Source organism: Acinonyx jubatus, chromosome D1, assembly GCF_027475565.1.
Source record: "Acinonyx jubatus isolate Ajub_Pintada_27869175 chromosome D1, VMU_Ajub_asm_v1.0, whole genome shotgun sequence".
NCBI lineage: Eukaryota > Metazoa > Chordata > Mammalia > Carnivora > Felidae > Acinonyx > Acinonyx jubatus.
The window spans coordinates 89,722,426-89,748,885 of record NC_069390.1 but is presented as its reverse complement, the minus strand read 5'-3'; the positions used below and the strand labels follow the sequence as shown (position 1 = coordinate 89,748,885).

The window sequence follows — 26,460 nt, the reverse complement described above, 5'->3', positions numbered from 1 at the left end:
AGAGAAGTGTTTCAAGGAGCAAGCCGCAGCCTAGAGCTGAGCCCTCCATTCTCCGCCCCAGCCTAAAACGCACCTAAACCCAAATGTCACCCTGACGGGGAGTGACGGGGGGGAAAGGCGTGGGCACATGGGTGACGCAGGTGTGTTCAGGAAGAGGGACGCAGGGTCAGCGGGGGAGGGAGACCTTTCGTGTCTAGGATAAAGGAGATCAATTTCACACGCAACACCATCTGGAAGGAGGAATTTCTGACTGCCCTCTGAAACTGCAAAGCAAAACCAATCGGATAGAAAACAGCCAAATGAAACAACAACAGCAGCAGCAGCAACAGGAAGTCAAAGGAGACAGGACAAAACCACCCAAAGCCGCCTCTTCACGCTGGAGCAGCACATGACCCAGTTTTGCAGCTTTCTGCAGCCGGGAGGTAGGCTGCCAGAGCAAGTCAAACAGGCCCAGAAACCAAAAACCCTGGCCTGCCTGGAGTCCCCGTGGGTACGAAAGTTCCTAGAGAATCTATTCACAGCTTCCAATTTCCCCTCCTCAGACTGCACATTCGCCTACGAGCGATCCCACGCTAAACATAACCCAGCCCAGAAAAATGCCCCTCTGTGCTTTCTTTCCGACGCGGGATTTCATCCGGGCTTAAGTAACACCTCGCGACATAACACAAAGAAGTGAAATGAGAGCTCATAATTGCATCAGAAGGCCGTGGGAGAGTCACCCACCACTCCCGCACCGACTCCTAACCACACTTGAGGGAGGAGGGAGGAGGGGTATGCAATTTCTTCATTTCTTACATTTTATGGAACACTTCACTTTGCTTTCAGCGTAATTATTGTTGTACTTTTCGCTGCTTCCCATTTGCTGTGTTTAAAAAAAAAAACACTTCACTCCCCCCTGCACACTTTTCTTAATACATTAAAATTAATAACTCGTAACAGTGACCTAATTTGCTTTGAGTACTGTAACGCAGGGATTTTTTTATTCTCCCAGATCCGCAAAAACCCTTGACATGTTACTGTGGTAACAGAAGCAACCTGGTAAGTTCATGAATGAACCCCACTGTGCTCTCCAAAGCCTTCTTTTCCTCCATTCTTTGTAATCTTTGGATCCCACCCTTGTCTGTCGAGCCCCGTGTTCGGTGCATTGGACCTAGGTCACTCCCAACTGTCTCCAAGTCCATGCTGGGTGCCCGTGACCTTCCTGTTCTCCTCCAGAGTTGAGGGCAAGCCTCTCCTTAGCTTCCTGAGCTCCCCAGAGCCCTGTGGTAGGGGCTCTCCTTTCCTCCCTCGAAGTTTCTCCAAGGGTAGCCCGCATGGGTTACCCCCACGGCCTTCCCTGCTCTCAGGGATGTGTCCCAAATCCTTCACATGGCCTCTCACCGGGCTCTTCATGATCTGTAGACTGGTTAACACACCAGCCATGTGGCCTGCCACTCTCCTCTCCATGCTCTTTCCCAGTCACACAGCGCACCTGGAAATTGCCAGGCTAGGCCAGTCATTTTTCTCTAAGCTTTCTTAGGCATGGACTTCCCTTGGCCCAATTTCCCTACCCATCTCCCACTCTCACACATGACAAGTGTAGATGTCACCTCTCAGAAACCTTGGGGAAACTGGGCACCCTCCCTTTGAACTCCCACAGCCCTCTGTGCCTATCCGAGCACAGGACTTAGGCGCACCATCCATGTCTGTCTGCTTACATTTACTGCCCGCCTCCCCAGCTTGTCAAGAAGCTTCTTGAGAGAAGGGTCTGTGTCTTGGGTGCTGCTGTATGTCCAGCGCCCATTAGGGATGCCTGGCACATGATGTGTCCCGAAATCAAGACTGAGGGAATGAGTGGACAGACTGGAATCTCTTACCCAACTTTTCTCACCCTCCTCTTTCCTTTTCCCCCTCCTTTCGTGTCGATTACTATGCAGCATTCACTGTTACTACGAGAACAAGAGGGGGGGGTTAGAAATAAGAACCCCCCCCTGCCACGCTCCAGGAGCCCAAGGTGCTGTGGGCTCTACACTTGGGGCACCCTCATAATATGTATGTTTCAAGCACTCCCCTATATAAACACCCTATGATGGTATCCTAGAGAATGAACCCATTATGTCCAAATCTGTTCTCTAGCAGCAACGGGAAGAGTAAAGATCTTGAGTGGTCCTCATCTTGTTGTTGGTTTTTTTTGTTTTTTTTGTTTTTTTTCGAGAGAGAGAGAGAGAGAGGAGAGAGAGCAAAAGTGATCAAGGGGCACAGAGAGAGAGAATCCCAGGAGGGGCAGAAAAGAGAGAGAGAGAGAGAAAGATGGGGAGAGAGAGAAGCGGGCTCACCCAAAGCAGGGCTCATGATCATCTGAAGTGGGGCTCGAGCTCAGAGATGCGAGGCTGGAGCTCACCCGAAGCAGGACTCGAACTCACGAACCGTGAGATCATGACCTGGGCGGAAGTCAGACGCTTAACGACTGAGCCTCCCAGGCACTCAGTACTCATCGTGTGAATGACTCGAGTAAGGAATGGAAACAGCCATGTACCGATATTCATTCTTCCTCATGACATCATAGGAAAGACTGTCACCGGTTTGCAGATGTTAGCAACAAGGGAGGCAAGGCAGAGTCCACCCCTCACAGCCAGGAGGAGAGGAGCAGAAGTGGTTTGCAGAACCGTGGCGACCTGCCGCCCAGATTGCTGTGGAGGCTGTGCTCCAAACCTGCATGGGTGTGGACACGGCACTCTTGTCCCCAGGAGGGTAGGAGGATTTCATTTCCACAGCTACCCGGAGAAGGAAATCTGTCATCACCCTCAGCAGACAGCCAGAGAAGAAGAAAAAGAATAAAAATGTATCAAGCAGGCTGGGTATTGATTTTCAAATCCTGGCTGACAAGAAAATGATTTGGGTCCATTTCCATTTTGCAGCTGAAGCCCGGTGCTTTCTCTGCCTCTGTCTGACCCCTCGGAGCAGAGTTCATCAAGAATCTCCCGGGCTGACACTCTAATCCTGACTTTCAAAGAGCCTCTCCCCGGTTTGTCTAGAAGAAGCAAGGACATGTGTGCAAGTGGTACAGTGTGGCTTCCTGAGTCTCATCTGGGAAGCAGTCAAGTGGGCCAGTTCGGGGGCCAGTATTTCAAGACTGATTTAGAATAGTGCGTTTTAAAAGCCCTGCTTAGTCTCACCCAGATATGACCAAGACCATCAACATTCATGTCCTGATGGAGGTTTTCGGCCCACACACAAGGACAAGGTTCAAGGCAGGCAACCTAACAAGCCCTGGGTCTTGCCTTGGGCAGTCCCTGCGACAGCCTACTCCCCGCAGGTACTTCCTACCAGGAGCCGTGCATCTGCTGTGAGCTTCTTCTCTCTGCACGACGAGAATTCTAAGTAAAGGCAACGGGCCTATGTATTTAATTTACTTGTAAGTGAACAGCTTCTGTGTGTTAGAAAAAAAAATTAACTCAACCTATGAATTTGTAATTGCTTGAGATTTCACCTCCTGGCCACGCTTCTCTTCCTATGGAGTTATTAAAACCCACACAATATGGTCTAATAATTTATTAATAGTCAACATAAATAGATAACAGCTCACATAGCCATAATAGCCATTGCATGTGTAATAATGAGGGATTATTTAAAAGGCACTTCACTGGAGAGGAGGAAGCATGGCCGTTCGAGTCTGGAACCACTGTTGTGGCAGTCGATACGCTCACGTACACAAGGCCTTCTTGACTGTTCACTGGGCTCCACTGTGTCACTAAGTTCCCCATGTCCATTTGGAAGGGGTGGGGTACCGGCCAGTCGTTGCTTAGCAGAAGAGGACATCCACATTAATGGGAGAGGAACAGACCATGTCTTCATGGAACAAAGTACAAAAAACAAAAACAAAAAAACAAAAAAAACCCATACTGGAGTAGAGTAATTGTCACGGAGAGGGCCTCAACAATAATACATCTTCTGTCTCTCCATCGAACTTTCTACCATCAAACCCTGGCATGCCTTTCTCTGGCGGTTCCTTCATGCTAGCACCTTGGGAAATGAAGAAGGGAGGCTAAAGTCACCACAGCTTAATGAGAAACTCCCCATCCCCTCTGCCGCAGAGCTCCAACAGTCAGGCCCCGCCTCCCACCCTGCTCCATCACATGATCTTCCCTGGAGACCTCCTCTGTACTCTTCTTGAGTGTTTCATGAAACTTCAAATCGAGGAACAGATACTTGGCAATCAGATCGGAAGGAAGACGGAAGAAAAACTACTTTTATTTATAGGTGACCCTATATGTAAAGAAATCCTAAGGGATCTATGAAAAAATTACTAGAACTAATAAATGATTTCAACGAGGTCGCAGAATAGGAGATCAATATACAGAAATTAATTTTCTTTTTATATACTGGCAATAATCCAAATTTAAAAAAAATTAAGAGAACAATCCCATTTTCAATAGTATCAAAAACAATAAATCACTTAGGAATAAATCTAACCAAAGAAGTGAAAAATTCATATGCTGCCAACTAAAAAACATCATTGAGAGAAATTAAAGAAGTTATAGATAAATGAAGAGACATTCCACGGTCGCGGACAGGAGATTTGAAAATATTAAATGGCGGGGCACCTGGGTGGCTCAATGGTTAAGCATCTGACTCTTGACTTCGGCTCAGGTCATGATCTCACAGTTCCCGAGATCAAGTCCCAAGTCTGGCTCGGTGCTGACAGTGTGGAGCCTGCTTGGAATTCTCTCTCCCTCTCTCTCTGCCTCTTCCTCTCCCTCTCTCTCTCTGTCTCAAAATAAATAATAAGCATTTAATATATTAAATGGTAATTCTTCCCAAATTATTCTAATTAGAAACACAATCCCTATAAAAATCTCAGCAGGTTTTTTTTTTCAGAAACTTGACACCCCAATCTCAAGATTTATATAGAAATGCAAGAAATGAAGAAGAGTGAAAACAATTTTGAAAAAGAAGAAAGTTGGAGTACTATGGATTTTACATTTCCTGATTTTGAAACATGCTATAGTAACCCACACAGTGTGGCTTTGACATAAGGATAGACATTTAAATCAATGGAACATAATTGAGAGTCCAGAAGTAAACCCTTACATTTATGGTCAATTGCTATTTTTAAAAGATGTCAAGGCAATTCCATGGCAGAAGAATAGTTTTTTCAACAAATGGTACTGAAACTGTTGGATAGTCACATGCAAAAGTGTGAATTTAGACCTTTGCCTCACACCACAATAATTTACCCCAAATTGATATGGACCTAACTGTTACAGTTAAAACTATAAAACTTTTACAAGAAGACATAGTAGAAAACCATTGTGACCTTGGGTTAGGCAGAGTTTCCTGATAAACAACAAAAGCATGATCCATAAAGGAATGCATTAAGAATTTGGATTTCATCAAAATTAAAAACGTTTGCACTTCAAAAGACACCATTACACAAATGAAAAGATAAGCCACACAGTGGGAGAACGCTTTGAAAATCATATACTTTTGATAAAATAACTTGTATCCAGAACACAGAAACAACTCTTTTCAAAAAATCAATGATAAGAAAGCAAACAACCCAACTGAAAAATGGGCAGAAAGAGAATGAGAAGACAAGTCACAGACGAAGGGAAGATATTTGCAAAAGACATAGTTGACAGAGAGGACTGTTATCCGAAACATACAAAGAACTTTTGAAACTCAGCAATAAGAAAACGAACAGCCTGGTTAAAACATGGGCAAAAGACCTGAACAGGCACCTCACCTAAGAAGATATACACGTGGTGAATAAGCATATGAGACGATGGTCCACCTCATGTGCCACTGCAGAACTGCAAATAAAAAGAACCAAAAGATGACACTATACACCTATTTGAATGGTCAAAATCCAAAACACACACAGCAGCAAGAGCTGGTGAAGATGTGAAGCAAGAGAACTCTCACTCATTGCTGCTGGGAATGCAAAATGGCCCAACCATTTTGGAAGATTGGTTGGCAGTGTCTTATAAAACTAAACGTACACATATGATCCAATAAGCATACTGATATTTACCTAAATGGGTTGCAAACTTATGTCCACACCATAACTTGCACATATGGCAACTAATTATTTATAACTGGCAATACGTGGAAGCAACCAAGATGTCCTTCAGTAGGAACGGGTAAATGTATACATACATGTACATCCATACAATGGAATAGTATTCGGGGCTAAAAAGAAATAAGCTGATGAAGGCCATGAAAAGATCTGGAGGACACTTAAAATGCATATTACGAAGTGAAAACACAACAACAACCTGAAAAGGCTACATACTTTGTGAATGACCACATGACATTTTGGAAAAGGCAAAACTATGGAGATGGTAAAAAGATCAGTGGTTGCCAGGGACTGAGGGGAAGGGCAGATCAACAGGTAGAGCACAGAGGGTTTTTAGAGCAGTGAAACTACTCTACAATACTGTCATGGTGGATCCATGTCATCATACATTTGTCAAGACCCGCAGAGTGTATAACACCAGGAGCGAACCCTGTGACGTAGACTATGGACTTGGGGTGATGAGGTGTCTGTGTAGGTTCATCGACAGTAACAAATGTAACAATCTGGTAAAAGGTGGACAATAGTTGGACAGGTTCTTAAAATGTTAAACATAAAGTTATATGACACAGCAACTCATTTCCTAGATCTCTATCCACGAGAAAGGAAAATACGTATCCACAAAAGACATACATATGAATGTTCACAGCAGCATCTTCATAAGGAGCAAAAAGTCATAAGGAGCAAAAAGTGGAAGGAACTAAAATGTTCATCATCGACTGTTCATCCGTACAAAAATGGACCAACGACTGATAGCTACGATGTGGGTGAACTTCAACAACATGCTAAGTGAAAGAAGCCAGACACAGAAGGCTACATATTGTACAATCCTGTTGGTGGGAAATGTCCAGAAAAGGCAATCTAGAGACAGAAAGTAGCTTAGTAATTGCCTGGAGCACGGTGAGAGCGGGTGGGGTTGTAGAGATTGCCTGCAAACGGGCAGGAAGGATTGTTCAGGGGAGACTGAACTGTTCTAAAACTGGATCGTAGTAACGGTTGCACAACTGTGTCAATTTACTAAAAATCATTCGATTGTATACTTAGCGAATTTTATGGTATGTAAATTATGCCTCAATAAAGCTGTTAAAGATAGCAGATGCTTATTAAGGATGTCATGAGGGTACAAGAATGGGAGGGCACACATTAAGAAGACTACCTATGATTAATGTAACATCACCCCATTACTGGTGAATGAGCCTTTCAGGAATACCTCCTGCTGGGCACTAGAAATTCACCATATTTACCTAGAAACATAGCCTTCCACTCACATCAAGCAGAGACAATTGAAGTCACCAAGCCCAATTCAAGCCTCATCCCACTAGCAAAATGAAACGGGTAACCCGCAGCTTGGTCAGAAAGAGGCTATGACCTAGGAGCCTGTACTAAAACAACCATGGCCTCCAGAATGTCTTCCATTCATCTCGGTGGGGTTAAAAGGCCTGAACAATAGAGTTATCACTTACCCAGTTGACTGGCCTCTCCTTTGTACAAGAGCTAGAGTAAGGATAGTAACTTACTTTTGTGACGCTCTTACAAAATGCTTTAACATACACTCGTCTGTCTGTTCTCACAGCAGCCCCATCGGTGGATGTGGGACGAACACCACTGGCTGACTGGCCTGACCCTCATCCAGTTGCAGTCAAGGAGATGTGAGTGTACGTTTACCGGGTGGGCTCTGGGAAAGCTTTTCCTCTTTCGGACACAGAGAGGCTGATCTTCTGTCCCTTCCTCTGCCCCCTTCTCTGTGCCTAGAGCAAGGCATTTCTAAGAATTAGAAAAGTCAAGGACCACCAAGGGAAAAGCTGGTACAGAAGGGCCCAGAGAGCCCCAAAGATGCTCGTCCTGACACGGTCAAGCTGCCAAACCAACTGCGACAGCATATCCTGGAAGGCTCGGTAAGTGAGGGGGTGTTACTTCCTGCTTGTTTAAATCGCTGTGCTAGGCTTTTACTTTTACTGGTTGTTGCGAAACCTCTCGCTACCTGGTTAAGGCAGAAGTCGTTAGCTGCACTTCCCAGACGCCCAAGCTAAAGCTTTGAAAAACTATGCAACTCAACCAAGGCCAAGCTGCCAGCAACGAGAAAAACAGGAACGTGTACCCAGCTTTCTGAATCTAGGAATATCATAGCCACAACAGAGACAGCAAAAAAAAAAAAAAAAAAAAAAAAACACAAAAAACACCCGTTGAGCACTGAGTAGGTAGCAGGCCTCCGACTTCACTAGGTCCTTGACTTTTCTCTAATTCTTAGGACTCCGCAGGCCCGCTAGTATTATACCCATTTTATGGATGAGCATATAGAGATTAAGAAAGATGAAGTCAAAGTCCACATAGCTCTTAAGTGGTGGTGCCAGGAGTCTAAACTGGCATGTGTCTTATCTGCTCTGAGGAGAGTCCAGAGGAGTAAAGCATACTCCCTGGGATTTAGTGACGGGCTGATGAAAAGCATCATATACCTAGGAAATGGGTCTGGATGATCCCTAGTGGGATTCAGGTTGGCTAGCCAAACTCATCACCCTTGTGGGGAGCGGGGGGGGGGGTTCTTACTTTAATGCGTTACTAAAGCAACTTTCTGGACACAACTGTCCTTTGACTGTTCACGACCACTCTTGTACTGTCAAGTTCACCTCTTCCAGGAACCCCTCCCTGATTGCAGGCATCAGAGGGCATGAAAGGGAGTTCTCCACGGGAGATGTGAGATTCTGCTTCTTTCTGGAGAGAGGGGTTCAAATTCGGGGCCACTTTTTGGCAGCACCGGCCTGACAACAGCAATCTGGAGCCCAGAGTAAGTACCAGGAGAAGGGAACCCCTACGTCGGGGGTGAAGAGGTGGCTGCCGGAGCAGGGGCTGCAGGGAGAGAAGCGGGTCTCAGCCAGCGCCAGGCACAGGTTGCACGCGCCACCGGAGGCGCTTGCCATTCGAAGCACAGAATGTCTAGCGTGTCCCACACTTGAGGTGCCACGGGGGTGTGTGCGTGGGGTCGGAATTGGGGCCAGAGTGGCAAAAAGTAACGCAGAGGGATTTAGAGATGCTCACTGCGAACCTCCGTCGCCTTTCAGGATGATGTCCCCCTCTTCCGAGACGGGGCTGCAACCCCATCCACGTCCATCAGGCCCATATGGGCTACCGAGCCTTTAAGAGCTTCATTAGTTTTTCTCTCTGGGTTCCCTGCCTCCCCAGCAATGACTGAGTACCTGATTCGCTTAAACAAGGGGCATCCAGCATTGATGCCTTTTCAAGGGATCGTGGAAGAAGCCAGGTCTTCAGGACGGTTCGGCGAGGGCTCGGCTGGTGCTGCCCGGGGGCTCCCCGCCTCCCCCAGGCTCCAGCGCTAACAGGCCCTCTGCTGCCCACCTGGAAGCAGGTGCCTCCGACCCTCTCTGACTTGTGGGGTGACACTGGAGAGCTGAATATGGAGAACTGCCCGTGTTTTTGTGAGCCTGCTCTCCCTGCCTCAGACACAGTCACGTCGGCCCGAACCTGCTCATGCCTCCGGAATGGTGCTGCTCCCTTACACGTGATTGGTCCAGCATTTCTACTCTACAAGGAACGAAGGGGACGGCCAATCTCATCTCCATGAAAGCAATGCACCTTCCTGGCCAGGTTAGCATCCCGTGTCCTTCAGAAGTGCATCTTTCTCCCCAGGGTCATTCTGAGTGAGCCACAGAGTCACAGGAGAGTCTTGGGAAGATCAGGAGGGGAAACCCAGTGGAAAGAATAATCCGAGTATGATCCTGGGAGCTTCAGCTCCTCAGACTTCTCACCTCTTCCTGGAATGCAACCCCTTCCCCCCCTAACCTGCTGCACCTTCAAGCTTGAAGCTCTTCCCAGACTCCACCTCTAGGGATAAAAAAAGGACTCTCTCAGATTATTGAACAGACCAGCAAATGCTCACTCCCTTAGGACAGGAGGCAGTTTGGACCACAGGCAGGTCAGAATGTCCGGGCATTTCTACAAACAGCCTCCCCCCCCCGCCCCCAACCAAAAGAATATCAAACGTGAAACAAACCAGTGTTCTCCCATCAAAAACATCGTAACTCATTTAACATTGAGGTTTTTTTTTTTTGTAATCCTTTTTACTAGATTAAAAAAAAAAACCACGATAGTTGTTTCTTTCCTTTTATTTCAGCAGGGTTCCAGATAATAAAAAGATTTATAATTAAGCCAGTAGATTTACTTTTGCTATGCTGCCCTAGATTATGAAAAAGTATAATTATATGCAATTAAAAAATGAACAGTATTTCTTACCCGAGCGAAGCTTGAAAAGTCATTATGAATCCATTAGCTCAGCAGACCTTACAAATGGCCTTCACTACTCCGGACTTCATTTAAATTTACAACATTGAGAAGTAACTTCTCCCCGTTTTGATGGACTCTGTGTGTGTGTGTGTGTGTGTGTGTGTGTGTGTGTGTGTGTATGCTCACACATGTGCGTGTTCATTCTCTGCTTTACCAAGAGGAGCCACACACTGATCTTACATGCCAAGGCCATGTTCTTAATATTGAGTTTGCCATGTTCTTCCGGTCACATGGCTCATAAGTGCCGCATTTCGGGAATCTGCCAGTTGGAAAACTGAGGGATGGTCTAGAATTCTTTTAACTTACCCTTGTGCCTACCTCCTATAGGCAGTGATTTAGTGCTTTATTGCTGACAGCACAAATGAGGCCATGACTGTCACAATGCTATCTGGACTTTGCTCTGGTCCCCTCCTCTCCTCCAGCTACATCAGCCTGAATTGTTCCCACTGAATTCACTTATGGCTGGGTTACTGTGGAATTGCCACACTTATCCACATAATTACCTAGCATGAGGGGTGCTTTATCTCTCGAGAGACTACCAGGGATAACACATACAGGAGAATTGATCTAGATAATCCTGGCACCATTCACGACTTTATTTCAATTGAGCCTGCATGTTTGACAAGAAGTTGTAATTACTGAAAATTTCATCTGCATTAAGATAATGGATCTTACCCAGAAGTCCATTTTCTCTTGTCCCTCAACATTGGAATCACCCTCAGCATCATCGTTGGCAGGAGCCCAGGGGTTATAGCAAAAGACAAAACAAAAAACCACCCAAAAGCCCTCTATCACCGTTTTTTGCATTTAACTGGCTCTCCTCGTTCGCTGATCTTTCCACCTGCTTCTGTGTTTGCCCGATGACATCAGAGCCTTCAGTAGTGGCTCCAACTCTGGTTGATAATCAGAATCACCTGGAGGCAATGTAAAAAATATAGGTGAATAGTAACCTAGACTTTCTGAATCAGAAGTTCTGGGAGTAGGGCTTGGGAATCTGTCTATAAATTACTCTCCAGGTGATTCTTAGGCAGCCAGCCCCACATGGTACATTAGTTGGCATTTACATCCCTCCAGCCCAGATGAGGGGCTGGGCACACTCAGGTGGATGGGAGAGAAGGCCCATCTCTGGTCATTTCCCTGTTCTCTGGAATCCATCCTCTTTGAGTATTCAGGTACAAGCCTGGATGAACAAGGATCCCAGGACCAGACCCAGACACCTCCCACCCTCGCAGCCTTCCCTGAGGGGGCTGCTCCCATCTCAGGTGATGCGTCCCTAGAGCAAGATGGCGGGTGTCCCAGGTCTCTTTCTCAGTCCAACTATAGCTGCTCAATGGACACCAGCTTTCCCCTCAGCTCTTTCCCGATTCTTAGATGTTTTAGTTCCCACGTGCGCTTAATTCACCACCAGCCATCAGCACATTACCTAAAAATTAAAATCCTGCAACACTCCAAACTGAAAGACAATGAGGGTGCCACAGAGGAACAAAGCACTGGAATTCAGAAGATCTGGACTTTAACCCCAGCTTTGCCATTTTCTGGTGGCCTAGCCTTGCAGAGGTCACTTCTGTTTTCCAGGCTGATGGTTTTTCCACCTGGATAGTGAGAAAGGTTGGGCCAGATCATGTCCAGATTCCTTCTAGTTCAAGTATTCTGTAATACAACATCCTTCAAGGAGGCTCCATACATGTTCTTCCAATGATTGATACTTCTGCATGCGACATCACTAAGGAGATTTGTAACTGTGATCAAGATACTGAACTCTTCGAACCTTACTTTACTCATCATAAAAATGGAATAACAGTATTATCAAGCACTTAGTTGAGTAAGGATTAAATGATACATGCATCTAAAACCCCTACTGCCGGGTCTGGCACCTGGTAAGCACGGAGTACATGTTATGTGACATTGTCACCATCATCATCATAACCGTCGCCATCATCGTCGTCATTATGACAAGATCTCTAGTGTTCCAAAGGGCTCACTCACACTGGCCACTGTTTCACCCTGTCGAGATAACAAAGTGACCTCACGAGCCTGGTGATAAGGAATCTGGACATTATCCTAACCTTGGATTCAGAAAACAGGCTGACCCATTCTGTGAAAGCCTAGGTCCCATTCTCTCCCCTGCTCTTCCAGCTGGAGAGGGTCACTCAAGCACCACAGAGTGGCAGCCAGATGGGGACAGTGACCTGCATTCACCCTGGGAATCTTGTAGCACGTGCTGGAGAGTGTTTTGTTTTTTTTTTAACGTTTATTTATTTTTGACAAAGAGAGAGAACATGAGTGGGGAAGGGGCAGAGAGAGGGAGACACAGAATCTGAGGCAGGCTCCAGGCTCCGAGCTGTCGGCACAGAGCCCGATACGGGGCTCGAACCCACAGACCGCCAGATCATGACCTGAGCCGAATTTGGACGCTCAACCCACTAAGCCACCTGGGCGCCCCCTGAAGAGTGTTTTCTACATCATTTTAATGAATCGGGTCCTTCAGTGAAATGCAATCTCAGAGTCTTAGAGGTCTCCCCCGGCTCTCTTTGCATGGCCACTCCAAGAGCAAAGACTCTTCCAGGGGGCTCTCCTTGAGTCCCAAGGCTTGTAGGGAGGCTGCCTCCTCCGTCAGACCTACGGCTCTCAATGCAACCTCATCTTCCTTCTCTCCCTCTCTCTCTGAGTATCTCAAAACCAAGTTGTTTGTAAACTCCCTCCACCAAATGGCTCTGTTACACGGGCTCGGCTCATTAACATGCAGGCAGTAAAGTACGGCAGGAGCTCCGATTTGTCATATTAAGGAGACTATATTGCTGTGGAGAGAAACATTAAAGGATTTTATTCTAAGATATCCCCCCTCCACCCCCCCCCCCACCCGGTGCAGACAACGTCTCTTGGGACAAGCTCTGCTTCCCTGCTCTCATTTGCACAGATTTCTGATAAATGTTCCCATCAGGGCCATAGGCCCCCAGTGCTGCACCACTGGCCCTTTCCCTTGGGGGTCTCGGGGATTGGCTTTTGAGATGGCTTCGGGCCTTGGGCAGCCACCGCGGTAAAACATTCATCTTCATTCCTTCTCTCCTCTTACCCGCTAGCTGACAGCGAGACCCCGTCCCAGGGAGGGCTGGAGGAGATTCCGTCTCTGCCGCTCAATGCCTCCCTCTTGGAACTAATCGCGGCTTTTCTCTGCCCTTCTCCATACAATCTGATATCATTATCGCCAACATCATCAAAAGAAGGCCCCTCTGTAGATTGCATTGTGCAAACCGAAGAATTACCTAGACACGGCCGACTTTGCCTATTAGGAACGTAAGAGCATATTTACACGATACCATGGCACACGGGTGAAGGATAAGCCCAGGACGAGATTAAATCAACAGACCGAAAGATAAATGAACAATAATGCATTAATATCGAATACATATCTGAGGGTAAGTGCCATGTGGGTTGGAAGGCAGGGCAAAGGGCACGACTGCAGGGTCAGTGGGGCCAGAATGACAGATGTGAGGGGTCAAGGGCAGGCATTTCCTCCAAGGGAAGCATTAAAGATCAATCTCCATAAGTGGAAGGAAGGCCATCCATGGTCCCCTATGTGCTCTTAGTTTCATTAAAATTCTGTTCTGTTGAAAACAAAGAGGGGAAATGGTTGTTCTGAAGGTTTGGCAGGGGAGAGTGATACACTATCACTGGATTCAGGCTAGGTGGGGACTCCTTATGTTTTTGTTGTTGTGATGGGAGTACAGCTGACATGCGATGCTACATTCGTTTCAGGTGGGCGACATAGTGACTGGACAATCCTCTATGTCAGACTGTTCTCACGACAAGCGTAGCTACCATCTGGGGGACTTCTGGATTTAGAAATATCAAGGGCCAGCCGGGGAACTCTGTCCAGGGCTCACTGCGAAGAAAAGAGTCATGCTCAAGGCTGGCAGGAGGAAGGCAAGGCGAAATTTCCTCAGAGGGAATGAGGCTCCCTTGCAGCTGAAACCTTCTGGAAGACGAAGGGCTCACCCTGGGCCTTCCCGGAGCTGGCTGAGCAGACCTAAGACATGACTGAGGCCCACACTCTGAGACTGGAGTGGGGAAGCCCAAGTGGGGCACCTTGTGCCCCACCACCCCCCAGTCAACACCTGCATGCCTGGAGGGAGCGACGCCAGCCTCCCGTGGTTCCTCTTTCAGTCTAGACTGGAGCAGAGTTGGAGAGAATTGAATTCCCTCCTCCATTGCTCCTGGGGCTGCTAATTCATAGTTGCATTAGCTTTCATTTGGATAACAGCATGGGGGATTGTCAGATATTGGCTCTGACCAAATTTAATCTACAGGCTGCGCTCTGCCCTCTTTCCACTTGCCTTTTACTCAAGACCCTAATGAAGAGATTTATCTGATTGGTTTACCGGAGTCCTATCTGGAATGAGTAGCTCCAGCCCTGTGCGCTCCCACCTCTCTGCTGTCCACTCCAATCAAGAACGGGGGCTCTCGCAACTCTCTCAGTTCTGAAACAAATTAAATCTCACTGACAGACTCTATCTGCCTCGAGTTCTCCATTACGCTTCACTTTGGGTTTGCCTTCACGGTGACAAAACTGCTCTGACACATTCGAAGATTCTCAGGGCCCTGTTCTCTGCCGTCCCCACCCCTACCTCGCTGCTGTCCGGTGTGATTTCTGTAACGACAAGACCCACCACTCAGACTTCCCCGGCGTCAGCAGCTACTCTGCTACCTATCAGCGACATTCAGCCCCCAAGTGCGACATGACGGGCTGTGTCGGGGGCGGCGGGAGAATACCTCCGCTCGCTCCCTGGAGGGCCCGCAGAACCATTTCTGCTCCTTTCTTCACCCTCCTTCCAGCCAGCCCATCCAGGCCTTTTGAAAGAAGTCATTCTCTGCGCCCCCCACCCCAAAGTCTCCACGTCTCCACAAGGTCCCTAGAAGAATGTGGCCTGGGGCTGTTCAGTATCTTTTCAGTCTGCACCTGCAATTTAGCCAGTCTTTAGATATGTTCCCCCAGGCGGTGGGGAGACAGATCTCAGGTCTCCCCTGGTGCCTTCAGGGGAAGCTGCTAACCTACCTCCACCCTAATAGCCTCATTAGACTCACCACAGATGTTCCCCCTGCTGCACTGGGCTCCTACACCGAAGCCTTCTCATCTCCCTGAGGCAGCTGCAGAAGAGGGGGACAGGTCCCAAGCAGGCCACCATCATGACTTTGACAGCAAGCATGTTGGTGATTAGAAATTCTCCATTTTCAAGCTTCTGTTAGTGCTTTGAGAGTTGCTTTATTGGAATTAATAATTGAATGGTGTTGGTTATAGCCATCACTTGAGGCCCATTACAGTCCCTTTTAGCTCTAAAATTCTTTTCATTCATGGATTCATTCATTCATTCATCAAATACCTACTGAGTCCCTGTCATGTGTCAGGTCTTTCCCTAAGAGTTCCCTGGATTCAAGCCCCAAGGGAAAGGGGTTATAGCAAATCAGGATGGAAGGGGCCATGAGACTGGAAGCTTCTTGGATGCAGGCCCTCACACACCCTTCCCACTTCTTGCTCTGCTGTCCCCCAGGGTCCCCAAATCTTCTCTTCCCTGGTCCCCGCATCTATGCAAATCCCCTCGGATTAACCAGCACACCAGCTGTAAACAGTAAGGATGGCCTGTCTAAGGAGCAGAACTTCCACTCCCCGCCCCCAACAAATGCCCTGATTCTGACGGTGTTCAGGAAAGCCCCCCAACCCAGAAAGTGTCACGTGAGCATGTGGATTATTTTGAGCTGAAGGCAATTGAGTCCCTGCGGGCTGAAGAGAAACTTTTCTCCCACCCTTAACCACACAGAAGAATCTAAATTGGGGGTCTTCCCCAGAATAAGGGTTATTAACAGATCAGTTTTTCTCGGAGTGGCCCATCTGTATGGCAGGGCAAACATCTAATTACCAAACGTCTGTTCCTCTTATGGTCCCGTGAAGTACACTCCTTTCCTCTGGAGTCCCAGACTCTTACCCCTTCCCCTTAGTTTCAGGATGACATATATACTCCATGCTGCCTGATGGTCTTTGGAATTTCCATGTCTATGTGGATGTCCCATTATACACACCTGTAAAATTTGGTTTTCTCCTGTTATTCTGTCTCGTGTCAATCTGATTCCTAATCCAGCTACAAGGACCTTCAAGGGGACGGGAATTCTTGCTCCTCGACACCTCCCTCATCTCATTCCCGTCACTTTTCACGTGCCTTTCCCACAACCTATCGTGACTGCTGATGCTCAGGGCTTCTCCAGCTCTCAAATCCCGGGCTGGTGTTTGAGAAATTCAGGTGGAGTCCGGAATCCTACTTGGAACTGTCAAGAATTCTACCTCGGAACCCACGGCTCTAGAATTTGGGCTCAACCCCCTTGTGACAACCCCGACCTCAGATTCCAGGCCTCAGGTTGTAGCTCTTCCTCCGAAAAGACACTGAAGCCCCTGGAGACTGCAAAATGAGAAAGTCACATCTCACACAGCGGCCCCCAGGCTCTACAACTGGCTAGCCACCCTTGTCCCTGGAAGGGAAGGCTTGGTTGCCACCACCCTGGGAACTGCGTGACCTGGGCTATACTTCTGGTTTAGTCATCACACACTGGGTTGCCCAGCCCAAACCACCTAGCCTCCCTGGGCCACAGCATCCTCGTTAACAAAATGCCATGCTGCTACAGCGATTTCTACTTGGTCCCAAAAAGATTTATAGGCTGTGCCTATAAAATCTACAGGCTAGACTAGATGTTCAGTAAGGTGAGCTCCCACTTTAAGATTCCGCAAGCGACTCACTTACTTAACCTATCTCGGGAGCATGTTTAATGCCAGCCACTATGATGGGAGCTCACAAAATATGCCCCAGCATTCACAGCAGTTCCCAGCGTGGTAGCAACACGAGGGACATCGTTTAACGTAGTAAGATCAAATGGCTACAGAAAATCAAATGCTTGCATATTTTAAAAATAAGTGCAGTAATAAGTATGCTCATAATTATATTATATATACCAGGCAATACATGAAATGTCCTACCTGGCTTTTTGCAATCTGTCTGCACAAAAATGCCCATATAGGGTAGATACGATTACACACACATTGTCCAATATTTATTGCATGACAAGGATACGGCAGATCTTATACTAGGTACTTGGGTGTAAGCACGTAGATTTTGCATCACTGGACCCAGAGGGGTTAAATAAATTCCCAACCTCATAGCTAGCAAGTGGCAGAAAGGACCAGAAATCTAGTCTGCCAGGCTCTAGAGCCTAAGCTCCCAAATGCTAACTATCCTACTTACCTCAGGTTGGTTTTATGATCTTCACAATGTCAGCCAAAGCCAGTGTTTTCTGAGCCAATAGCTTACTCCCTCCTATTGTCCTTTCCTCACTCAGCTTCTCCTACTCATGAGTGAACCTTCCCCATCGCGATCTTCTACCCATGAAATAGCCGCTTTGTATTCTCTCCGCTTCACTGGTTCTCATTTCCAATTGCCACCTGAACGCTGCTATTTTCTTCTTGTCTTCCACTCTTTGCTTTCTCCTTCACCTCTCCTGTAACTCTGCAAAATATCTGTGAATTGGCTAAACTGAAGGACTCTACCATGGTCTGATTCTGGAGGCACAAACTGTGAACTCCTTTGAAAATACTAGCTTCATATTATAGAACCTGGAGCAGAAGGAGACACAGGGAATTACAGAACAACCTTCAGTGAAGCCAGAAATGTGGGTGGCTTGGCAGGTTTTGCGACTGGATGGCCCCTTCCTAGCTTGAAATCACATTTGATTGGGCGGTGTGGTGAAAAAGGAAAAGCATGAATAGCAACTGAATTGAGTTATTCATGAACACACTACATGCAAATACCATTTAAATATAAAGAGTTCTGAGTCAGGCTTTCATGTATCACGTGGGAGACAATATGGCAGACGGTGAAGAGATGGGTCTCTATAGACTGGGATAGGATGAGAAAAGGACCCTCTGGCTGTCCACATTACCTAAGGAAATCTGGAAATGTTAATTTCATGATGCACAGCATCATCTTAGTGACTTAACGACTTCCTCTTTCATACCAATCTGACGTCAGTGCAGTCTTGGGTCTCGGTCTAGACTGGTGACTCTTAGAAGCTGTGTGGTCATGTCAGCTGTCAGGAGGCATGATACCGGAATGGGAAGTGAACCGGCCCTCACATAACCATGATGCCGTGAGATGCTACTTGATAAAACATGGTGTCAGCCTCCTCAAGATTTTACTCTCATATCCCAACTGCTGCTTGGCTACCCCAAAACTCCAACACAGCTCATTATTTCATAAGAGGTGTTAAATATGAATTGTTCATTACAACACATATTATTGGATGTTTAACTACCGTGTAATTGATTTTCTATCCATTGCCTAGTGGTTAACCCTCAATAAAGCTTTTTGTAATCAACTTAAAGTACAATACCTACCACGCTTGATAATCTTTCTCCTTTGATTTAATAAGAAACCAACTCTACATTATTGAAATTATTCTTTATCATTAAAAAAAATGGTCAAGTTTCAAACACAGCATGAGAAAAACTCTGGATGCATCTGGGCCCCCCTACAGAAGGATCTCAGTGAGAGCGAGAGCCCAGGGGGAGGGACCCAGAGACTCTTGTAACCACTGTGATATTCACTAAGGTCCAGGACTGTCACATCCTATGTTCATAGCTAGGAAGACAGTGGAATCGTTCTAGAACTGCCATGCAGGAAGTCAAGTTCCTGGTCCAGTGTGACAGACAGTACAGCTCTTCCTCAGGGTTGAGAGATCAAGAAAATTAGGAGAGGCTCAGGCTCTCCAAAGAACATCAGAAACAATTAAGCATTAATATGCATTTAGAAGATCCATCATTCAGTACCTTTCTTCAGGGCTTTACCTAATGATAGTCCCTCACCCCCTTTAAGTCTTCCTAAAAAGCCTACCTCCTCAGGGAGCCTGCCTTGTCTTGATGGAAGTGAAAAAGCGACTGACCCCAACCAACCATAGGATAGGCAAAGTGGGGAAATGTTTCGTGGAGCCCCAGGAAAGCAGACGGCTGGGGCGGGGATAGCAATTCAGAAGCCAGTGTAGGAGACAGGAGATGGAAGACACCATTAGCTCATCCTCAAAAAACTCTAAAGTGTTCACAGAATCCCTGACCCTCCCAGCCTTCAAAACACACACACACACACACACACACACACACACACACACACACACATCATGACACACCAGGGTTGAATGAATAATAAATAAAATAGTACATGGAAAGCTCTCAGAAAAGACGTAGAACAAGTGCTTAAAATGATAGCTACTACTGCCTCTTCACATTAACACTTATTATTCTACAACATGGTTTTTCATTCACTTTATTACATTACATTACATTTTGATTCATTCATTCATTTAGTTCCTTAGCCACATTCCTCGAGATGAATTTGCAGGCTCTGCAGGTATGATTTTTGGTGAGCTTTTAAAACATCTAACTCACTCTCTCTAGAAAGGCTTACATAAACAGGGTATTGTATGAGGCTACTGGCTACCCTGGATTAGAAATCTTTTCAAGGTAGTGAGTCTCCTGGCACAAGAAGCTAGCAAGACGCAGCAGAATGACCCCTAATTGGAACTACTGTAAAGGACATTCAGGTGATCTGTAGGCAGCTGGACTCTGGGGTCCCCTCCAGTTCTTAAACTTTGTGATTCCGATTCTTCTAGAACACCGAGATAGTGATCCACATGCAACGTCGTGTGAAGCAACATAAAGATGTGTTTCAGACTCAAACCATAGCGGGCTGCTCAGCTTCCTCCCTGGACGCTCTCAGCCTTGGAGATCAAAGGCTGAGCATTTCCCCATTCAGCCTGTGACAAAAGAGAGAGATCGCCCCAGCAGCAAGCTGTTGTTAGACAAATAGGAATCCTCTTCTCAAAGGGCATTCTCCTCGGCATAGTGAGTGGGCAGCCTGCAGTATTTAGGACACATTCCGAAAATAAAATTCAGCGGCCACCAAATGACTCAGTGTAGGAGCCTTCATTCTCCAAGAGAGAAGGAGGGCTGCTAAGAATGGCAGGAACCACCCACAGATGGCCTGCACCAGTTGCAACAACAGATGCATACACAACACAGCCCTTTTCTCTGAAGCATCCAGCCAAGCTCACATCGAGTTCTCCACTGTGTACGTTAAAACCAAAATAAATAATCCAAGAAAATCTGCACATGTCTGTGTGTTTGGGGTCCAAGATAAATCAGGCAATAGGCCCAAGAGGAATTTAAGACATTTGGCCACTCTTCCCTTCTTCCTTTTGGTTATTTATTTATGGAAACCTAAGCATTAGATCACTTTCCAGCTTTAAAATATACAAGGATACCCAGTGCCCCTAACGTCAAGGCTAATCTCCATTGGCTGGTGTTTAAGATCCTTTGGAATCTGAAGCCATTTACTGAGATAATGTCATGTCCCTTAAATGCTCCAGCTCAACCAGGGTGGTCTCCCCACTGTGGCCGCCTTTGTCCTGTCACTCATTATTTCTACCTGTGAGTCTCTACTCTTGCTTGATGCATTACAAAGGAAGCTTACACTTTCCTCCTCCATGTAGGAAGAGCTATCCTTCTCTGAGGTCCTGCTGGGGATGCCTCTACCAGTTGGTGTCGAGATGGGCTGATTTCTCTCTTTCCACATCTCACATTACACGGAAGAGGGTGGAGGTGGGGAGCCACCATCTGTAGATTTATCATTGGAATTCTAGGGTGCTAGGGCTGGATATTAGGAGTTTCATCTGCACAGAGCACTTAGACTCCTTGGTAGAAAAAGTGATAAAGCAGAACTTGAGCTGAGAGGCCTCTTAGGGAAGAAAAATTCATCCTTCCAAATAAAGGGAATTTCCAAGACCAGCCTAGTTTAGAGAGAGGGTTCCTGCCCCATGAGGGCAGAGAACTTACTCAGAGGTAGGAGAAAGTTCAAAGATATGTGTCCTGTTCAGAAAAACCAGTTTCCGGATGGCAGAGCAAAATATTCCCAATAGTGTCTCATCATTCAAGTCTTCTTTGGCAAAGCCCTAGAAGCAGGTTGCCAGATACACAGGGCTAGGAGGGGTGTGGACAGAAATGTTTACTATATAGTCACTATCCTGAAAACCCCTAGTTCAAAGAAAAGGCAATTTCTTCTGTGTGAGGTGGGTCTAGGAGACCTCATGTGCACAGAGGCATTTCAGTTGAGCACTGAAGGAAGGGTAAATTTTAAACAAGTGGAAAAATAAGGAATGCCTCACCCTGAGAAAAGTTGGTGTCTTCTCTTGAACAGCTCACGCTTGAAATGTACACACTTAAATATATTCCCTCTCTGCCTTGAGAAGAAACGGAAGGATGGTAATGGACCTGGGCCCGCAGAACCCCCCAAGGAAGCTCCCTATGTAAATAGATTTTGAAAACTTGCCAAAAGAAGAATTGAGGATCCTGTTGAATATTGAGGGTACATTTTGAATCTGGTTCACAGGGACGTATGACTCCTGGCTGGATGCATAACCTCTGCGAGCCTAAGATTCCTCATCTGTGAACACAGGACTAAGATCTTGGGGGACTGTCGTGAAGACTAAAAACATCTAACAAATGGTAGCTATTACAGAGAATGGTCTAGCAGCCAGTTGGGAAAGCAATACTGGGGCTGGAAGAGAGGTCAGAGAAGAAGCTACAAGCTTAGAAGTTGTCCACACAAGGGAGGAAGTGATGCTCAGGATAGCTGAGCTCCACGGCAGAGAGACAGGGATTCATGATGGAAACACTAAAACCAGACACATAGATACAAAGATCCATACATAGATAACATAGATACACAGATCTGAGGACTCATCTTTAAGGTTAGGAAGGAAAACAAATGGGCAATTAGTGATAAATTAGGAGGACCTGGAAGCCAAGAATCTCCAGAAATAAGGTGATCAGCACATTAGATGTAGCAGAGTTTCAGAGTTTACAGACTGAATGTGGTGCCATATTTGGGGATTATGAAGATGGGGGGTGGAGAAGAGTAACTTCATTAACTTTCTCACGAATTGTTTTACTGGTGTGGTAGGTGCTACAGTTCAGTGAGTGGATGTGGGGTGGGGGTCCCAATCCAGCAGATCCGTGGAACAGCCTGAGCAGACGCATTATTTGAAAAACTTTTCAGGTGATGCTGGGCATAGACAGATCTGAGAATCAATGCCTTAGACTGTTTGCAAAATAACTTGGCTACAAAAGGCTGAAAAGGACAGAAGGTAGAGGAACAATGAAAGTTTAAAAACAAACAGTTTTGTTCACTTATAACCTAGATTTGTTGGCCGCTCATAGCCTGCGGAAAAGAAGATAAAGACCAAAGACGCAAATGTGGGTCAGGTGACCAGGGATGGCTCAATCAATGTATGTTTCCTACTGCTGCTGTATTAAAATGATCACAAATTCAGTAGGTGAGAACAGCACCAATCTATTACGTTACAGTTCTGGAAGTCGGAACTCAAAACATTATCAGCAGGGCTGGGTTCCTTCTGGAAGCTCAAGGGAAAGTCTATTTCCTTGTTTTTTCCAAGCTGTACAGGCTGCCTGCATTCCTTGGCTCACGGCCCCACATCATCCAAGCTCCGCTTCTGTTGCCACCTCCCCCTCTCAGACTCTGCCCCTGTCTTGTGATTACGTGGAATCCACCGACATAATCTAGGAAAATCTCCCCATTTTAAATCGCATCTCCACCAAATCTCATCTGCAAAGTCACTTTTGACATGTAAGGTAACAAATTCACAGGCACGGGGGATTAGGATGTGAACACGTCTGGGGCCATCATCTGTCCACCCCAAGAGGTATAAAGGACATGTGCTAAGGATAGCCTTGGAATGGAGAAGCCACATACGCTTTTTAACGTGTAGGATAAAATAAAAGAAACAGAAAAGACCTAACAATCTAGACACTGGAGGTGGGTGCATCAGTAGACACACTTCAGGCATTTTATCAGGACCTTCATATGTTTGGATGTTTCTCTAATTAAGACGTAAGCTTCAAAGGGGCAGAAGCCATGTCTTAAAGTTGTAGCGTGACACCCAGAGCATCTGACTTTCTGCAGGACCCACAACAGACTCTCAATAATGCCTTACTGACCAATGTGAGGGTTGGCATAACGAGGAAGGCACGGGGGTATTCTGCTACTGGAAGATGGGTGTCTTCTGCTTAGGAATGGCTCAAAGTGGTAGACAGTCCTAAAAAAGAAGACTGTTTTGTGTCAGGAGGAACGCTTGCCTCCCTCCTCCTCCTCCTCCTCACGGAAGGACTAATTGCACTTGAAGTGTTCAAGACAGTTGTGCCGATCATCATGCTGGCATACGAGACACTGGAGACAAAGCAACCAGAAGGAAAACTAAGTCTCTGAGTGATGGAAGGAAAGGCAGGAGTCACAAATCGCCTGGTCCAATCAATCCTGCAGAGAGGCAGAGGAATTGGCCAAATGTTCCCTGGACAGCCTTTCCACTTTATTGAAGTCTGTAGCAATGAACTCCTCTCGAGGGAAGAAGCAATCGGCCAAAGGAAAAGGGAAAGAAGAACCGAAATCATGCTACAAAAAAAAAAAAAAAAAAAAAAAAAAAACCAAAAAAAAAGCCAGCTAGGACAACTATCTATAGATTTATCCTACAAATTTGTCTTGTAAAAGGTTGAAATGAAGACAGGAGAGAGAGGAACAGTAAGGGTTTAAGCACCGATGGAGTTTTGTTTACCTGTTTCTGACTTAAACATGTTGATAATGCAAAAGAAGACCAAAGACGTCAGTGTGAGTTAAATACACGCACACACACGCACACACACATGCATGCACGTACACACACATTGGAGAGGGAGAAGGAGAGACCCGTCAATCCACCAAGTATGACGACAAACAAAAGGGCTGACTGTTGACAGAAAATAATCACATCGGTCACCGATTTTTCACGAAAGAGTAATTCTTACACATTTAAGCCACAGGCTGGCAGGAAAGAATTTTCGTGATTTCTGCCTCTCCGAGGCCTCTGGAACAGCTTTTCTGATACGCTTTTTTTTTTTTATATAAATTCTGCAGTGACTTTTCTCTGGTGCTATTAGTTGTTTGGGTTTTTCTCTGCCTGCCACAGACTTATTTATGTTATCCTGACTTAGGTCTTTTCTTCCCCCCTTTCTTTCTTTGCTGCGGCTGGGTCTCACACCACAATCGGCTGAGTGGCATACAGGGGAGATGCAAGTCTGCCAGACGTGTGGGCGCGTGTGCATGGGCGTGTGTGTGCATGCGTGTGCGGGTGTGTGTGCGTGTGCAGTGTGCATGCATGCGTGTGTGAGTAGGTGTGTGTGTTCGCCCAGAATCTCAATTCTCACCAGGGGCTGTGAGCATCTCTCATAACACATGTAATTTCCCAGGGTTTCCAAAGCAGAGGGACTGAGTAACTGAAGTCATTGCGGTAGGGCCCAGAGGGCGGAGAGTCAGCCACTGCTCGCACCCAAGGGAGGAATAGAAGGAGCTTGGGAAGTTCCTATCAGTCAGTCCTCTCTCTCAAAAAAAAAAAAAAAAAACTGCCTGAGATTTGACACTTTATTTTACAGTCACATTAGAGTTGAGTTCAGACATATTTTGTGCTATGATAGCTGACTGTTTATTACTTCAATGGAGAATTTGATTTACTTAACATTCATTGCTGATAATATGAATTGTGCAGGTTACAAATTGTCTGGGGGCTCAGAAATACTTCCTTCCACCCTGGCTTTCTGGTGCCAACCTGTCTATCACCCGCTCCCCTTGCCCCGTTCCCTCTCTCCCCTTAAGACTGGCCGGGCAGAGCAGATGGCCCAGAAAGTGCAAAACCTTGCCTGTCCATGGAGGAGGGGAGATAGTCTTTTCCACTCACTCAGTGAAAACCCCATAAGACAGCCTGGTTCACAACATTATATTTCAACCCAGGAAGGGCCATTAAAGGTCATCTGGTTGAATCTCATGGGCAGTTCATTTTAACAGTCGTTACTGAGTGCCTACCATGGTAGGTTTCATCTCGTGACAGCCTGGCTCTGTCAGAACGTTCTTCCTCGCGTGAGGCAGAAAGGTCTCTCCTGATGTGCTCAGTACGATAGACGGGTGCAAAAAAGAAGGGTTAACTGAGATAGATACATCGTGTAGGAGACAGCCATGTCCCTGGCTTTTCCCCTCATCGGCGCCCTAAGCATGGTTGATACAAACATGTCACAGGTGCCCTAAGTCAGCCGAACCTGAGAGGTCAGTAGGAAGAAGGGGAACTGACCCGCTCACCGATTACACTGGTGACGCCTTGCTCTGATTGCATTAGTGCCCAGACGGCCATGTCTGTCCCAGGGGGTACTGTCGTAGGCATGTGGCATATCACTGCGGTCTTCCTGCCGCAATGGGCTTGAAGCATGAATTAGGGGAAGGGGCCAGCGGGCTAATCAGGTAATGCAGGAGACGGAAAAGTGGAAACAGGTTGCTTTAACCCCTGAAGAAAGCGTTTCTCTAGCAAATAGCAATCACTTTGAAAGCAATTGACAGAAAGCTGGCTTAATCCTTCTTCTGGAGATACTTACAGCTGCCTGCAGTTTTTAATTAATACACTGGGCTTGCTAACAAAGGGGAGGAAGTAGGAGAGCATTAACAGATTTACTTACACAAGTCAAGGAAAGTGCTTTGCAGGAAATACCCTGGCTGCCCAGAGAACTGGATCCGCCTCTGCCCTCCCATATCCTGCATGCCAATGAGCTAGGGTGGTCCCAGGGAGCCCAGAGGGAGGGCAGGTTGCTGTGTAGTTTGAGCAGGCCAGGGGGATTTCCAAGGCTATATTGCATTCCATCCCCCCCCCCCCCACCCCTCAGTGCATTTCTTCCTCACGTAATGCATTCATTCATTCCACAAATATTTATTGAGTGGCTACTAAATGCAAGGCAGGCTAAACTGAGGAACTGTATTTATATCAAAGGCTCGATCTAGGTGCTGAGGTGTGATATGAAGTATAAAAGCAAACGCGAGGGGTGCCTGGGTGGCTCAGTTGGTTAAGCGTCGACTCTTGGTTTTGGCTCAGGTCATGATCTCACAATTCCCGAGATCGAGCCCCGCATCAGGCTCTGTGCTGACAGGCTGACTGCC

At 46.6% G+C, this 26,460-nt stretch overlaps 1 protein-coding gene and 1 long non-coding RNA gene across 10 annotated transcripts in view; both read right to left on the bottom strand.

Moving 5' to 3' along the window:
* Positions 1–17,641, bottom strand: part of LOC113593243 (uncharacterized) — a 47,637-nt gene extending 29,996 nt beyond the window's left edge. For 2 of the 4 annotated variants that reach the window (XR_008290571.1, XR_008290572.1), the window contains exons 1-4: positions 15,434–17,641; positions 13,425–13,634; positions 11,775–13,149; positions 10,301–11,265 (exon numbers count right to left, since the gene is read on the bottom strand). This is a non-coding gene — a long non-coding RNA (uncharacterized LOC113593243). Of the gene's footprint in view, positions 1–9,309; positions 9,893–10,300; positions 11,266–11,774; positions 13,150–13,424; positions 13,635–15,433 lie in introns of those variants that run through there. The other 2 variants (XR_003413337.2, XR_008290573.1) reach the window with 2 other exon arrangements.
* Positions 1–26,460, bottom strand: part of KIRREL3 (kirre like nephrin family adhesion molecule 3) — a 550,840-nt gene that overhangs the window by 478,677 nt on the left and 45,703 nt on the right. The window contains exon 1 of one of the 6 annotated variants that reach the window (XM_053203891.1): positions 17,635–19,706. The exons of the other annotated variants lie outside the window; for them this stretch is intronic. The gene's annotated coding sequence lies outside the window, so the exon portion shown is untranslated. Of the gene's footprint in view, positions 1–17,634; positions 19,707–26,460 lie in introns of those variants that run through there. 6 annotated transcript variants of the gene reach the window in all.